The sequence below is a fragment of the Pseudorca crassidens genome, chromosome 8 (assembly GCF_039906515.1).
Source record: "Pseudorca crassidens isolate mPseCra1 chromosome 8, mPseCra1.hap1, whole genome shotgun sequence".
In the NCBI taxonomy this organism is placed as follows: domain Eukaryota; kingdom Metazoa; phylum Chordata; class Mammalia; order Artiodactyla; family Delphinidae; genus Pseudorca; species Pseudorca crassidens.
Genome location: NC_090303.1, coordinates 88,046,316 through 88,061,137, shown reverse-complemented (window position 1 = coordinate 88,061,137; position 14,822 = coordinate 88,046,316). Strand labels below are relative to the sequence as shown.

General features: G+C 37.8%; 1 protein-coding gene across 2 annotated transcripts in view; it reads right to left on the bottom strand.

The window, feature by feature from the left end:
- The window catches only part of EXOC4 (exocyst complex component 4), an 804,198-nt gene that overhangs the window by 406,331 nt on the left and 383,045 nt on the right, over positions 1-14,822 (bottom strand). The window lies entirely within an intron of this gene.

Here is a 14,822-nt window from a genome sequence, read left to right as displayed (position 1 = left end):
AGCAAAGAGGGTTTCTCTGGAACCAAAGTTGTAGAATGCTCATACAATAAAAAGAACAGGGGCTTCCCTGGTGGTACAGTGGTTGAGAGTCCGCCTGCCGATGCAGGGGACACGGGTTCGTGCCCCGGTCCGGGAGGATCCCACGTACCGCGGAGCGGCTGGGCCCGTGAGCCATGGCCACTGAGCCTGCGCGTCCGGAGCCTGTGCTCCGCAACGGGACAGGCCACGGCAGTGAGAGGCCCGCGTACCGCAATAAAAAACAGAAACAAAAACAAAAAAAATTAAAAATAGGCAATTGCTCTGAGGCCAACAGACAATGAGGCACTGAAGGCCATTGGTCCTGGGGCTGCTTTTCCCTTGTCGGCCGCCACCCTGTCTCCACTTCTCTCTTGCTACGTCTCCTTCCTGAACCCTCTCTCACTGTTCCCCCACTGTTCCCCCTTCTCTCTGCATCCATGTCACTCTTTTCTTTCTCTTTAATTTCCCTTTGTTACTTTCCACTCCTCCCATTGCTCCATTCCCTCTAAGTGGCTTGAATGCAACTGCAATGTTTTTGGGTTTTTTTAAAACAATTGTTGTGTTTATTAAAAAAGTGCTACAATCTCTATATTATGTTAAAGACAAATTTAATAGCTTATATTTCTCTACGAACAAAAAAAGAAAAACCTGCATTTTACCCATATGTAGCCTTCAATTTCTTTGGGAGTAATCAGAAGAAGAAACTCTCCACCATGTCCCACTTATCTTCATTAAAGATACACTGTACCTCTAGGCTGTATGTGAATGTAATCACAATTCACTCCCTCCCCATACGTATACATTTCACAAAATACATCCTTACATTCTGAGTACTTATGCTGGTAGCTTTTCATCTACACTAAGACTATTAACTGTGGATGCCATAGGGAGAATGGCAGTTATAAACCATCAACGTTATAGCCAAATTACCCAGAAAAGGAAACCAACCAGTTTTTCTGTTTATCTCTAAGCTAATAAAGAGAACTGACTTACCAAATAACATCTGCCTACTAGAGTTTTGGAGTTACAAAGTAAGGTCCTTGTGGGCAATTCTGGTATCAGACAGAAGTCCTCAGAGTAATATTTAAAATCATCCTATTCAGTGAACAAGCAATCTGTATCTTCATATTATGGTTTAATGCTATGAGGCTAAATCATACTATAAGTGATCCAAAGCCTATTTCTATTAGAGTCAACAATCCCTTTCTTATGATAATGCAATAATTTTTCAGACTAATGAATCATGATGTTTTTCTGAAAATGTTCAATTCAAAACAAACACAGAATCTGTAGTGCTAAGAGACTATAGGTGTTGATTTTTTAATCATTTTGTTTTAATTTTTGGAAGATATATCATACTTTTCCTCGACATTTATTCAAGTTTGAATGAAAAGTTCCTGCTTCAGTTCAGAGTTTTGATCTTCTTGGCCGTGATGTGTTCCTTGGCCGAGACCCTAATGAGACTAAGTCTCCACGCACGCTGTCAATCATCGACATCAAATGCTGGGAGTGAGGAGAAAGTGGCTTTTTATTACAGAACTCTGAGGCCCTCTTTGGGGAGAAAAAGGGGGAAATGTGGTGAATGACTTCCTTCACTTTTCCTTCTTTCTCACATGGGGAGTACTTAGAACATATTCAAAGAAATTTTTATGGTCATAATAATTAAATCAGCAAAGAAACACCCTCTCTTCTTTTTTTCTTGCTTTGGGGACACATAAGAAACGTCCACTCCAGAAATCAAATGGACCAATCTCAATACTAAGAAAGCTTTATTCATAAGCTAAAATGAGAAACTTCTTCCTACCGTAGGATAAAACAACATAGAAAATAAGAATATGACTCCTGGCTTTTCTCCCTCTTTGAATTTCTTGTACTACAGTTATTTTACATATTAGAGTCAATTCCCCCAAACAGTAAATATCCAGCAGGGTAGGTTATTCATTATATTTATGATAAGAAAACTATTCCCGACTTGGGGTCCAACACAGTATCAGAAGTCGGCCAGAATTATTAGTATAAAATCTTAATATAAGACTCACTTCCCTGTTCCAAGGCATAATTACTGTAGTAAGGGACCTTGAAATGGCCACTCCATTAGTTTTAAGTGGTATTAATTAGGATTTATCATTTAGATCCTGTGTAACAACACACAGGCACAAACACTGACCGGGTAAAGTTTTGGCTCTTTCTCTAAGAAATTACCAATTTGAAGATTGAAAATATGACTAAGTAGTCTTAAAGGGCACACTTTTCATTCTAGAAAGGACATAAGCAACCTCAAGTTGCTGCCAGTGTGAGGAACAACTGAGCTTAAAGCTCCATTTCACAAATTAACTTCTGGCTGCATTTTAACTTCAAGACTTTTTTTTCCTTCACAGTGCCAGGAATACATTCCAGAGCCAATGTTCTCAAGTGAAAACATACAGTATTTAGACAAGCAGTAATTCGCTAGTAATGTTTCCACATAATTATTTCACACACGATTGCTAATCACGCCACGTGAGGGAAATCTCTAAGCCAGGGAATATATCTTGGCCATAAAATTAAATTATCAAACTGATAAATAAAGGAAAAACGGTCCAATAAAAGACTCATTCTAAGCTGGTTCAGAGTATTAAAAAAGTCTGTTTTAGATACTTACAAAATGGTAGCAATCTGGAACATTACCAAATCTTAGAAATATAAACACTTCCTTTCTCTTATCCCTGAAATGTTTAGCTAAAATTATTTTTCCCCGAAGTAGTGATACAATATTCAATAATTCCCCAGTCACTTACCATCAAACCTCTAAGGACTAAGGTCTTAAAAAATTATTTCATGAGGTCAGTTCCAATAGTTTCCCCACCAAACCACATTCTCGCTCTTAATACCCTCTCAGGCCACTAATGGGCAGCGAGGGAGGTAGGTTAGAGCAACACCAGAGCTTCTGAGGGCATCCTCTTGCTGAGAAGCAAGGCATTACACTCAAAGCACCTCCACTTCCCACCTCTTGCTCAAAAGGAAAGGCACAGAAGGTGGTGATTCACAGTTATTAGTGAGGTTCACACAGAGGAAAGCCAGAGAAACACTCAGCGCAGGCACACCTCTCCCTGCCTTCTTCAGAAACACAAATGAGCATGGAAGAAGTCAAGTGATAAATAATCTTTAGTGGTAAAAAAGTAATGCTTCACACATGGCAGTATCTGGCAGAGCATGTTACAGAGCCAGCTCGTGAAAGGCTTAGCTATGAAATTAATTCCAGTTGGCTGGATATGAACCCTGTCACATATATTGAAAACTAGATGAAACATAACTAAACATAATGATAAAGAGCAATGAAAGTGGCGCTGGAAAAGTAATCATGAAGCTTCAGGCTTGTTTAATGATTTTGTCAATATCTGGAGAGGAGGAATTCCAGGGAACCAGAAGAAACCTCAGGGGGAGTTTTGCAAACCTTAGGAAGAAATTATACAAAGGGTTTGAAAATATCAGTATTTTTTAAAAGGAGAGAGGGTACTGTTTTAAAATAATAAGCTCAAGAAAATGCTAAGCTAAATTTTAAACCTTAAAATTATTTTCCTTTATGAGTGGTATACTGAGACTTACACCACGACAAAAAAAGTCCACTCAATATTCATTGCAATCCACCACAGAGAAAAATCACTCATTTCTTTCTCTTCCTGATATTTAAGGCAGGCGATGGAAAGCACAGGTATATTAAGAGAAATGAATTAAGAAAAATTAAATACTTCTATTGCTTTCCTTTCATAAATTGTTTCTGGTATTGTTTCCCCACAACTTCAAGTTTTTAACTGCTCCTCAAGCAAAATACAGTTGACTTTTGAACAACCCTGGTTTGAACGGTGCGGGTCCACGTACACATGGATGCTTTTCAACAGTAAATACTACGGTACTAAATGGCCTGAGGATGGCTGGATCCCAGAAGGCAGAGGAACCTGGATACAGAGGGCTGACTGTAAGTTAGAGGTGGATTAAACTCCACATTGTTGAAGGGTCAGCTGTGTTCAACCAGCTGTTCACATTCTTTTTAGAAAAGTATAAACACTAAATGAACAAGTGAATTTTAAAAATCTGAAGAAGAATGGATATATGTATAACTGAATCATTTTGCTGTATACCTGAAACTAACACAATATTGTAAATCAACCATGCTCCAATATAAAATAAAAATTAAATTTTTAAAAATTAATAAAGTTTCTGAATCAAACTGCTAATCATTTACTCAAACTTTTCCAAATAAACATATAGATGTGTCGACTCTTCCTCATATAAGAGTTAGGGTTAGCAAGATGATACAAACAAATGGTCTGGGTATGTTAGAATTGCTTTCCTCTCCTCTTCTGGCTCCTGCTCTATCATGCTGCTTTAAAATAATCATATACATTAAGAGATATATGCGTTTAAAGTCAATTTGTAATAGCAATATGAAGACTAGAATATTTGAGAATATGATACTTGTCATATCTCATTGAAAAAAACAAGAGCTCACAATGGCAGGAGTCACTGGAGAAATAATGTAATGCCACGAAACACATGGAAATGCATGCTTTCCAGAAGACAATGCCAACAGAGAATGCTCATAAAGAAGCTATTCCTGTAAGTAGCACAAGGGTCCTTGAAAGTTTTCATTTCACTTCATATCAAGATTCAAAGCTAATAGGGAGATCACAATGTTCTATTCTAAAAACACCCAAGTGCTAATTCTTTCTTGCAACAGAGACATCCCTAATCTGTGTACAGAAATTTTCTTTCACATAAATTAAATTTTATTTTAAATACGTTTGAAAAGTTACCTTGGGTAAATTTATATAATCAAAATTCTTAAGTTATGCAAATAATTACACCTAATTAACCAGTTAAATTCATAAAGTTTTCTTCTAAGTCAGCCCAACTATTTTCAGATGCTTATCTTTTAGAAGCAAAACTAAGAGAAGGGTAGAGTGATGAGACTAGGCCACCATGACAAAGCACTCTGAGGTTCTGCTCTTGACCTGGCCTGCAATGTCTCTGGGACCCAGAGCTAGTCATATTGTGTCTTTTACTCTTCATTTTTTTTTAACAGAAAAATCCTTTTTTCTAAGCCAGCAGGAGAATTATGGTTATGAACTACTTCCGTGGAAGAGCCCTAGAGCCTGAGAAACCTCCTATTTTAAGGGTTTTGAATAGAGGCACACCCTTGAAATACAGAGTAGGAGGTAAGGGCTCTGGGGTACTTTTGCCTGGGCTTTAATCCTGGCCCTTCTATTTGCAATAGGGTGATCTTGGTCAAAACACATCAACTCTCTAGGCCTCAGGTTCCTTACCTATAAAATAAGGATAATAATAATCCCTACCACATAGAGTTGCAGTGAAGAATGAATTAGATATATAGGTTAAAGCATTTAAAACATAGCTGGGGATATCACTAGGGCTCAATAATTTTAGTTATTTTTATTATCATTTACTTGAGACCTTTACGATACACAAGCAGATTGCAAAAGTGATACCCAGAACGTATGCTTAGATGATCAATTTCATCCCACATTACCCTAACATTCCTAGAATTCAGAATGTTTCAAAACGATTATTTACTCTTTTATATATAACCTGAAATACAAGGATCCAAGATGTATACTCATTATTCTTTCTGGGTACAAGTAGGAAACAATATTAGTGTTCCAGAAATGCAATGTTTGCATGGCATCAAACTTTTGGTGGCAAACTGGATGTGAGCAATGCTACCAAAATCACTAGGACTGCATCAATAAACTGACTCCTTAGGACTTCAGTAAGTTTTCTTGGAGTTTGCTGTGATAACGAGCATAGACAGCATTGATCCATTAAGGACCTCAAGTAATTCAATCATGTTTGTTTGGGAGAGACTTTGAGTTATCTTAGGGACAGTGAAACACCACCTTTCTCAGGATATGCTAATATATTTAAATTACAGAGGGGCTTCCTGATTGCATTAGAAATGCATCTGTCTTCCCCTTCTTGTCTGCGCAGAGGGCATGCCACAGGCTTCATCACAACCAAATGCAAACTTCTTCTAGGCTGGGGTTGCTAATTATATTTAGAAGAACAACTGGTTTCTTTCTCAGTAGTTATTCACTATCCACCAAATAATATCTGAAACAAGTGTAGCACATATAAACATGTTTCATCCAACCCCCAGGTAAATCCCTATGTGGATGTTTAATACAAGAATGGGTTTGGTAGAGAGTCTAAAAGACTGAGAAGAAACTAAAAGGAAAAGTAAATTGAAAATTTAGAAATATCAAGGCCTATTTTTCAGAGAAAGTAGAAAAAAGGAAATGAGATATAACTAATATTTGGAAGAAAAAATATCTAGTTCCCAGCAGTACAGTTCACTTAAATTGCTAGAAAGGTTTCAAAATGGCAGCAGAGGCTCCCTTCCTCTCCCCAGTCCAAACTATGAAAAAAACTTCCTGCAGACTCTCCAAAGCCTATAACAAAATGCTCCTAACATTTACATCTGTAATGGTTTTTCTCCTCGAGAAAAGAGAAAATATGGGGAAATAAAAATTTTGACAGTCTTTGTGATGTTCAGTAAGTTGGAAGGATGTTTGCAAACTTCAAACCTGAGAGACTTGTTGTCACACCTTTTCTGACAGGCGACTTTAAACAAATGTCTCACATAGGAAGTACCTGTGGTGTGTGTGCTTGGGTTTGGGGAGGGGAGGAGAGAAAGCGCTTTATGTGCTGTCATGGGAAATTATCGGTCTACCTTAAGGAGTTTTACAGATGATCATTTTAAATCAAACACAGGCAGCCTCTCAGCTAACAAAAGCACTAAAGATAGCAAAAGAGGTGACTTTCTCTCTGCTTCATCCTCATCTCTACAATGACCTAAATAAGAATAAGTTCTCCTTAAATAACTTTACCACAAAACATATTTGGAAATTTTATAATTTATCTCTGGATATCAAATAGATATCCAAGCAAAGATCTTAAGTTTGGGCTTCCCTGGTGGCGCAGTGGTTGAGAGTCCGCCTGCCAATGCAGGGGACACGGGTTCGTGCCCCGGTCTGGGAAGATCCCACATGCCGCGGAGCCGCTGGGCCCGTAAGCCATGGATGCTGAGCCTGCGCGTCCGGAGCCTGTGCTCCGCAGGGGGAGAGGCCACAACAGTGAGAGGCCCGCATACCGCAAAAAAAAAAAAAAAAAACTTAAGTTTGAATACAATGCAACTCCCTTTCTCATCCTTATTCTGCTCCTTCTTCCCAAACATCACTAGTAATTGTAGATGTTACCATTTTCCCACGATAAGGCAGTTATTTTTCTATTCTAACATTTTCACTGAGTGTGGGTATATTAATTTCAAAATAAGACTGTGTCCTGCCCTGAGCCGTCCCAAGATGATGTGTTAAGTGCTATAATGAAAATATGTCTGAAGCAAGATAACTTAAAAAATTCAAAAGGAAATCTCAAAAAATTCAAAAGGAAACTCAACTCACATCTTGCAAGGGCGGGTGAGTGTAAGACCAGTGAAAGTTCATAGAGAAGACCAGACATGACTGAATCTGAAACAATAAAGTGTATGCCAGATAATGAAAATGAGTAGAAGGTTGGCATGGGTGGGTAGATTTTGGATAGAAATAAATAAATGTGGGTAACAGCATGACAGACCTAGGGAAAGGAAAGGTCTAGTGAGGGTCTAAAGTATAAAAGGTGAGTGTAAGAGCTGTACGGATAAGGTCAAGAAGGACTTATACGCTACAAAAAGTCATTCCGACTGCAGTAGCAGACAACAGGAAATCACAAAGAAGAGGGAAGCAGCACAATCATTCTGGTAGAGGCATGGAAGACAGATTAGAGAAGCTTAAGTTTGGAGTAATGGGAACCAATTAGAAAGCTGAGAGAGTAAAGCAATAGCAACAGGTATGGGAAGGAGAGAATGGATATGAGACATAACTATGAAGCAGAAGTGACAAAAAATGAATGACAGTGCGTGAGTCAGGTGAGGAGGATAAGAGCTTTCTAAGTGGATGCCAAGATTTTTTTGGTCACCAAAAGAGCTGGAGGCATCCATCTCTCAGGACAGGCAATAAAGGAAGATTAGAAGCAGAAGAAGATTTGGCATAGGACGTAGGTATGCATAGGGGAGTAGAGGTTGGGGATGGAAAATTTAGACAGATAATTATTAGTAGTTCAGTTTTAGACCCGAACCTGCTTCCCGGACCTTTGGAGACAGTTCAGTTTGGAGATACTGTTTTGAAAGTTATAGCTGAAAATACTGAATGGGTGAGATAATGGCAGAGTAAGCAAAGAAGAGTCTAGGAAGGCTCTGTGGAGAACATGTGTTGAGTGAGCAGGTAGAGACAAGGGAAACTTAACAAGCCTGAGAACGATGATCTGAAGAGGAACAAGAGGCCAGAGACAGTGGTGACAGAGAAGCAAAGAAGGAAAAGATTGAAATACAAAAGCAGGATCAGTTGTGTAAAACAGTAATGAAATCAGGTAAGACAAGGCTGAAAAATACCCTTGAGATTTGGCATTGAGACGGTGACGGGTCTGGGTCAAGAGTGTGCAAATGAATGGGCAGGGAGGGAAAGAAATGAAGAGCACAGCATATACCTGAACAGCTCAGTAGTAAGGAAACAGGAAACTTAAGTGATAGGCTGGGGATGGGGGCGGGGGGTGTGGGTGATATGCAGGATTAAGAAAAGAGATTTTATAAAATGGGAGAGGTTGAGCATATCTATGGGTCCCAGGGAAGAAGCCAGTAGGGAGGAAATGACTGAAGACAGAGAAGTGATAGGAGCTAACAAAAAGAACAAGATCCCAGAGGGCATGGAGGGAAATGGGACTAAGGCTAGAGGAGAAACTGCCTCTGAAAAAGGAAAGGCCACACAAAGAGATGTAACTCTACAACAAATAAATGCCTAAGAGTAAATAGGAAAAATTAAGGAAATTGAGCACTGGTGGGATAATGGACTTCTTTGTCACGGATCTTCTTCTATTCTCAAATTACTACAATGCTTTAATAAGGAACAAAGGCAAGGACAATGTCTGGCACACATGAATCACTCAATAAATATTTGTTGAAAAAAAGGAGTAAATGAATAAAAAGTAATTAACAGAAAAATATGATTAAATTGAAGAATTTTCCATGAAATTTCAGTTTATCTTAAGTACATTCAACTCCTAGTGAATGTCGGGAGTTGCATCTTGAAAAATCAACACATCAATCAAAAATATGTAAAAGAGAAAATGTAATGAATTAAGGCTTATAAAGAATAGGGCTTCCAACTTTCGGAGAAGGATGTTGGGTCCTTTTTATTCTTCAGTGAAATCCTCATTTCAATTTTCTTGAAAGCTTCAAAGTAAGAAAGAAGTGTAGATTCGCTCAGATGCATTTTTGAGCACTGATGCACCTCTATCAAACCCGCTCAGCATTTCTAATTTCACTTGAAAGAATCGATTTAGTAGCCTCTTTTCATACAATTTTCTTTGCTACCCTTATTTCCACTCTGACATTTAAAAAATAAATAAAATACGCAAACGAGATATTGATGGCTTTGCTGATGCCAGCACCCCAAGCACACTGGGCACAGCAAGAGAGCTGCCCGGGGGTGGCAGGCATCTCTGCTGACAGGGAGTTCTCGTGGCCACAGGAGAGGCTGCAGATGGATTAAAACTCAGAAAACAAAGTGGCTATGACAAACGTGACTGGACAGAATATACTATATTCTAATAACCGAGTAGCTAAAGTGAAGGCAATGAATAACGGTAATTAACAATAAGCTCAAGATAGTATAAAGAGGTTAAAAACACGTATCTTTTAATAAGCAAGAATTAAAATGCAAGACTCCAAGACCTACTAAAAGAATACTTAATATCGATCAAGCTTATTTTGTGCTTTTAAAACTTGCCTACCCACTTGCCAATGACTCATTTGTTCAAAACATTTTTACTGACTGTCCGTTATGGACCAGAACCACATGATTTACCTCCTCTCTACAGTTATGGTAGAGCCTCTCAGCTGGGCCTCAGCCTGCTCATTGCTTGCTGTGATATTCCTACGTATTAATATTTGCCTAAGAATGCTGACTTAAGTTGCCAACTATCTTTCTGTGAGAAAGATAATTCTTAATTCTGGGTTATATGACTTTTTACTTTTCTTAGTGTTGAAATTCTTGTTCTTTATTAAAACTGGCAAATTATGTTGGTTCTAATTATTTTTTCACTGACTGATTCATAAATCCCAAAGTCTGGGAAATACAGAGTCAATTAATTTTATCTTCCCAGGCTTTTACTTCCAAGGACACAGTATATATTCATTATCTAAGTAGTCTGGCTTCCGGGCACCCTGGCTCACCACCTAGCCCACCCAGCTAGACCACGCCCCAGCTGTCCCCACAATCTCTTACTTGCGTGGGTGGCTCCTTGGTCCCACAAGATAGGAAAGCAAAAGATTTCCTGAAAAGTTGTTTTGAAGGAGTTTAAATTGTAAGCAGGTCTTCGGACCATAAAATCCTAAAAAGTTCTCATTTACTCCAAAACAGTAATTAAATATTGTGTTTTTATAACTGCAAATTTCAGTGGTATACTGGTACAGTGACTGACATAAAGAAACCAACTACTGCTACTACTTCCAAAAAGATGGTAACTGACATAGACATAATGTTATACCAAAGAAGCCAGACACCAAAGAGGACTTACTGTAGTATTCCATTCAGATGAAGTTCAAGCAAAACCCATCTATCTACAACCGAAGAAATAAGAACAATGACTACCTATGAGGGATGGCTATCAACCGTCAATAGGAGGAAATCTTCTGGGGCACCACAAATGATCTATATCAGTGTTTCATATATTGACCTCGGTCATGGTTACATTTTGGGACACATATGTAAAAATGCATACAAATATATGAAAATATATATGTAAGGATTTGGACACATTAATGTATTAGGTTGGCCGAAAAGTTAGTTCTGGTTTTTCTGTAAGATGTTCAGAAAAACCTGAACGACCTTTTTGGCCAACCCAATATGTCATATCCCAATAAGAATGAAAAAGAAAAAAAAAAAGAAGATTAGCTTTCAAAATATGTACAGATTTTGAATTCATAGAGCCCAATTAAGTAAAATACTTCAATATTCTTTCACTAAGGGCAATATCCTAGAAACTTTCTGGCATTACACCTTTTTCTTCTTCCTATGTGTCAAATACTTTCTTACCTATTTACAAGGTGGTAGCTTACAGGAATAGGCTTTAAAGAATACTCAATGAGTTTAATAATAATAATCACTAAGTAATTAAAATTCTCCCAGGAGTACTGAAAACTACTCACTCTAGGACATCAAAAACTCCAGTATCTATTTCAATTCCAAAAGAATAGAAAGGGCAAACCCAGCATTTCCAAGTTCAAAACCAATGCTCTTACCAAAACATTAAATTAAGGTAATTAAAAATTAAACCTTCTCTTATGGTACTTCCACCTTGATTCTTTAAATCTGGTTGTTCTTGCTTCTCTTGCTTGAATCAAAGAACACTCCTCTCTCACTTATTAAATAACAAAGTCTCAAAAAAATACTGTGCTTAGTTTGAGGTTTCTTTTTGTTTGTTTTGAACTACAAAAGGAAAATTAAAAGGGTTTCTTGACCATGAAATGGAAAATATTTCACTTGCTGTACGACGTGTTTAAAAAAAAATAGTAGGCGGTATTAATAATTAAATGTTCAAATGACAATTACTGAATGTAAGAAAGTCGATAATGACCAAGCAAGAACCCTATAACAAAGTATGCAAAGCAGAAATAAGAGAACAAAATGGATGCGGGGAGGGGGTGTTTTCTGAGAAGCAAAGGAAAGGGTAAAATAAAATACAGAGAAACAGTGTAGAGCCAACACCCAGAAGGAATATAAGTTATTAAAGGGAGAGACCACGTTTTTCCTCTAGGTATTCCTATGTTATTTTTGACACCAAATTACATTATCAATTTAGGTTTCAAAATCAGATGTAAATGGGCCTCCAGCTGGACGGAAACCTATTTCATTGAACGCTGAATAAGCATATATTGGCTACTGCAGCCCAAGACAAATACATGTTCAGAATACATAAAAAGCAACACACCGATGAAGTAAACATTTTGCTCTGAAAAGAATCTCTACAGTCTTTCATATGTACGCTTCCAATAATTTTAATTGATCATTAGAAAATTTAATTGATAATGAGAAGAAAATCTGCAATTAGAATATCAGCTTAAATCTAGGTCAAAATCGTGGCAGCAGTCATGATGATTTTAGGTTTACTTGAGAATATAGTTTTAGTCCCATATTAGCTTTACAGCAGAAGCAAGCATGCCTTCTTTTTGCCTTAAGAGTCACTGTAAGGGTTAACTTATAATCACAGGTACCAGTTACTGGCACAAGGGAAAAAAAAGGAAAATACAAAAACAGGAGCAGAGAAGAAAAAAAGACAGACAGTAGAAGGAACTCCATTGTAGAGACTCTAATAATTGCTCTATGTACAGTCATGGTCTGAGTGTCTCTTACTCTGTGTCAGAAAGAAGAAAGTCAAAGCTGTAATGACACAGCCTTGGTCAACTAGGCCTTGACCTGGTCAGTGATAACCATGAGCACTAAACTGAAACATAAAAAAGGAATCCAAATGAGCAGGATTGGAAGAAACACTTCCATCCAGAGTGCTGAAGCTGCAGAGTATATTATAGAGAATTCCAATCATATATTTAAAGAATGTTGACCTCACAATTCAGCATCTTGTTAACTGCATCTTTTGATTAAGCATCTCTAGGAACGATACTGTCTTCCAAGGAAAACTTTCCTATTTTTGAATTGCCTGGCTCATTAGAAAATTCTCATTATGTAGAGTCAAATCTCTCTACCATCCAACCAACTAACTAGCTCTAATCCAGATTTAGAAAACAACAAAAAACAAAACCACTTTATTTCTTTTAAGTGGCACATATATTTGAAATTAGATATCAAATCCTCTGTTTTTCACTAAGATTTTCAGTTCTTCCTACTGTTTCTCATAAGGACCGGCCTACCCTTTTCTGCTAACTAGACTGGCTTCTCTTACCTCTCTTCACATTGTTGCTGAAATGTGCATTGACATGTTGGCTGGAACCGTGACTGACCCTCCAATTTACTCCATTAATATAAAATTGCCAGTTAGTTGCAATCAGTGTTCGGGCATATATCACACAACATATTTTGAAAATACAAAAGTAAGAGAAAGCTTAGGAAAAAAATTTATCATCTCCAAACGTTACTTAGTTTGAAGACTAAAAGCATTTAACATTTATTATATAAATTCCAAAGCAGTGACCCAAATGTGGGGTTTGAAATCTAAATATACCGCCACTCAAGTGCTTCACAGGCCTTCACAGGTCAAACAGTCTGAAAAGATAGCAATATTTTTCATAATTCTGAGGACAAGGAAAAAACCATTGTGTTTCATAAAAATGCGATAAGACAGCAAAATTTCCTCCCATGCGTGAATAATGTATGACCTACAATGTTATTTGCTAGACTGTCTAATCACCAGCATCTTTCAAAATGTCTATATAAGCTTTAGCTCATTAAGAACAAACATGCATCGGTATAAAAATATCACATACCTGTGAACACTCACACTAATATTCTGCCAAATGCCAATGCACACATCAAACTGACATGGGTGGGCCAACTTTTGTGCATTTCTCAAGGATAAAAAATATTCGGAAAAGAAATACAGAATTACTTCACTCTATGACATTCACGCTAACTCCAATAATCAAAAACACACACGCACGCTATCTACCTATCAATCTATCTACCTAGGTAGATAGATTAATATTACTATTAATCTATCTACCTAGGTGATTAATTATAAATTAATTATAAATTAATTAATATTATATTGTATATCTGTGTCCCCAAAGTACCCTTTTTTGTTGTACTCAAAAACACATAACATGTAATTTGGGCTTCCCTGGTGGTGCAGTGATTAAGAATCCGCCTGCCAATGCAGGGGACATGGGTTCGAGCCCTGGTCGGGGAAGATCCCACATGCTGTGGAGCAACTGAGCCTGTGCACCACAACTACGGAGCCTGCACTCTAGAGCCCATGAGCCACAACTACTGAGCTCATGAGCCTAGAGTCCGTGCTCCACAACAAGAGAAGCCACCACAATGAGAAGCCCGCGCACCGCAACTAAGAGTAGCCCCCGCTCGCCGCAACTAGAGAAAGCCCGTGTGCAGTAACAAAGACCCAACGCAGCCATAATGAATAAATTTAAAAAAACACACACATGTAATTTACCATTTCTTAACCTTTTTCAGGTGTACAGTACAGAAGTGTGAACTATATGCACGTTATTGTGTAACATCTGTAGGACTTTCTCATCTTATAAAACTGAAACTTGAGATCCACTGAATAACCACACCCCTTCCCTGCGCCCCCGGCAAAAGTATCTTTTTAAAGGTATTCAGGGCTTAGAAGGTTTTTAAATGGAAGTATCACAGATTCTTATTTTCTTAAATCACAGTATCACAACAAACTGAGCATTTTAATAGATTTCATTCTCATCACTAACAAGTTTTATCCTTCAATATATAAAACCACATATTTGATTGATATTAATGCCTTTCAGTTTTTGTAAATCCTATTTGTTCAGAGACCTGCCAGTTCTCAAAGGATATCTGAGTCATTAGTTTAAAACAGACAGATCATGGTGCTGCTCTTTTTTCCTGTAAAGGGCCAGTAAGTAAATATTTTAGGCTGTGTGAGGCACAGGGATTCTGCTGCAAATATTCAACTCTGCAACTAGAGCCCCCAAACTGTTATGGGCAATA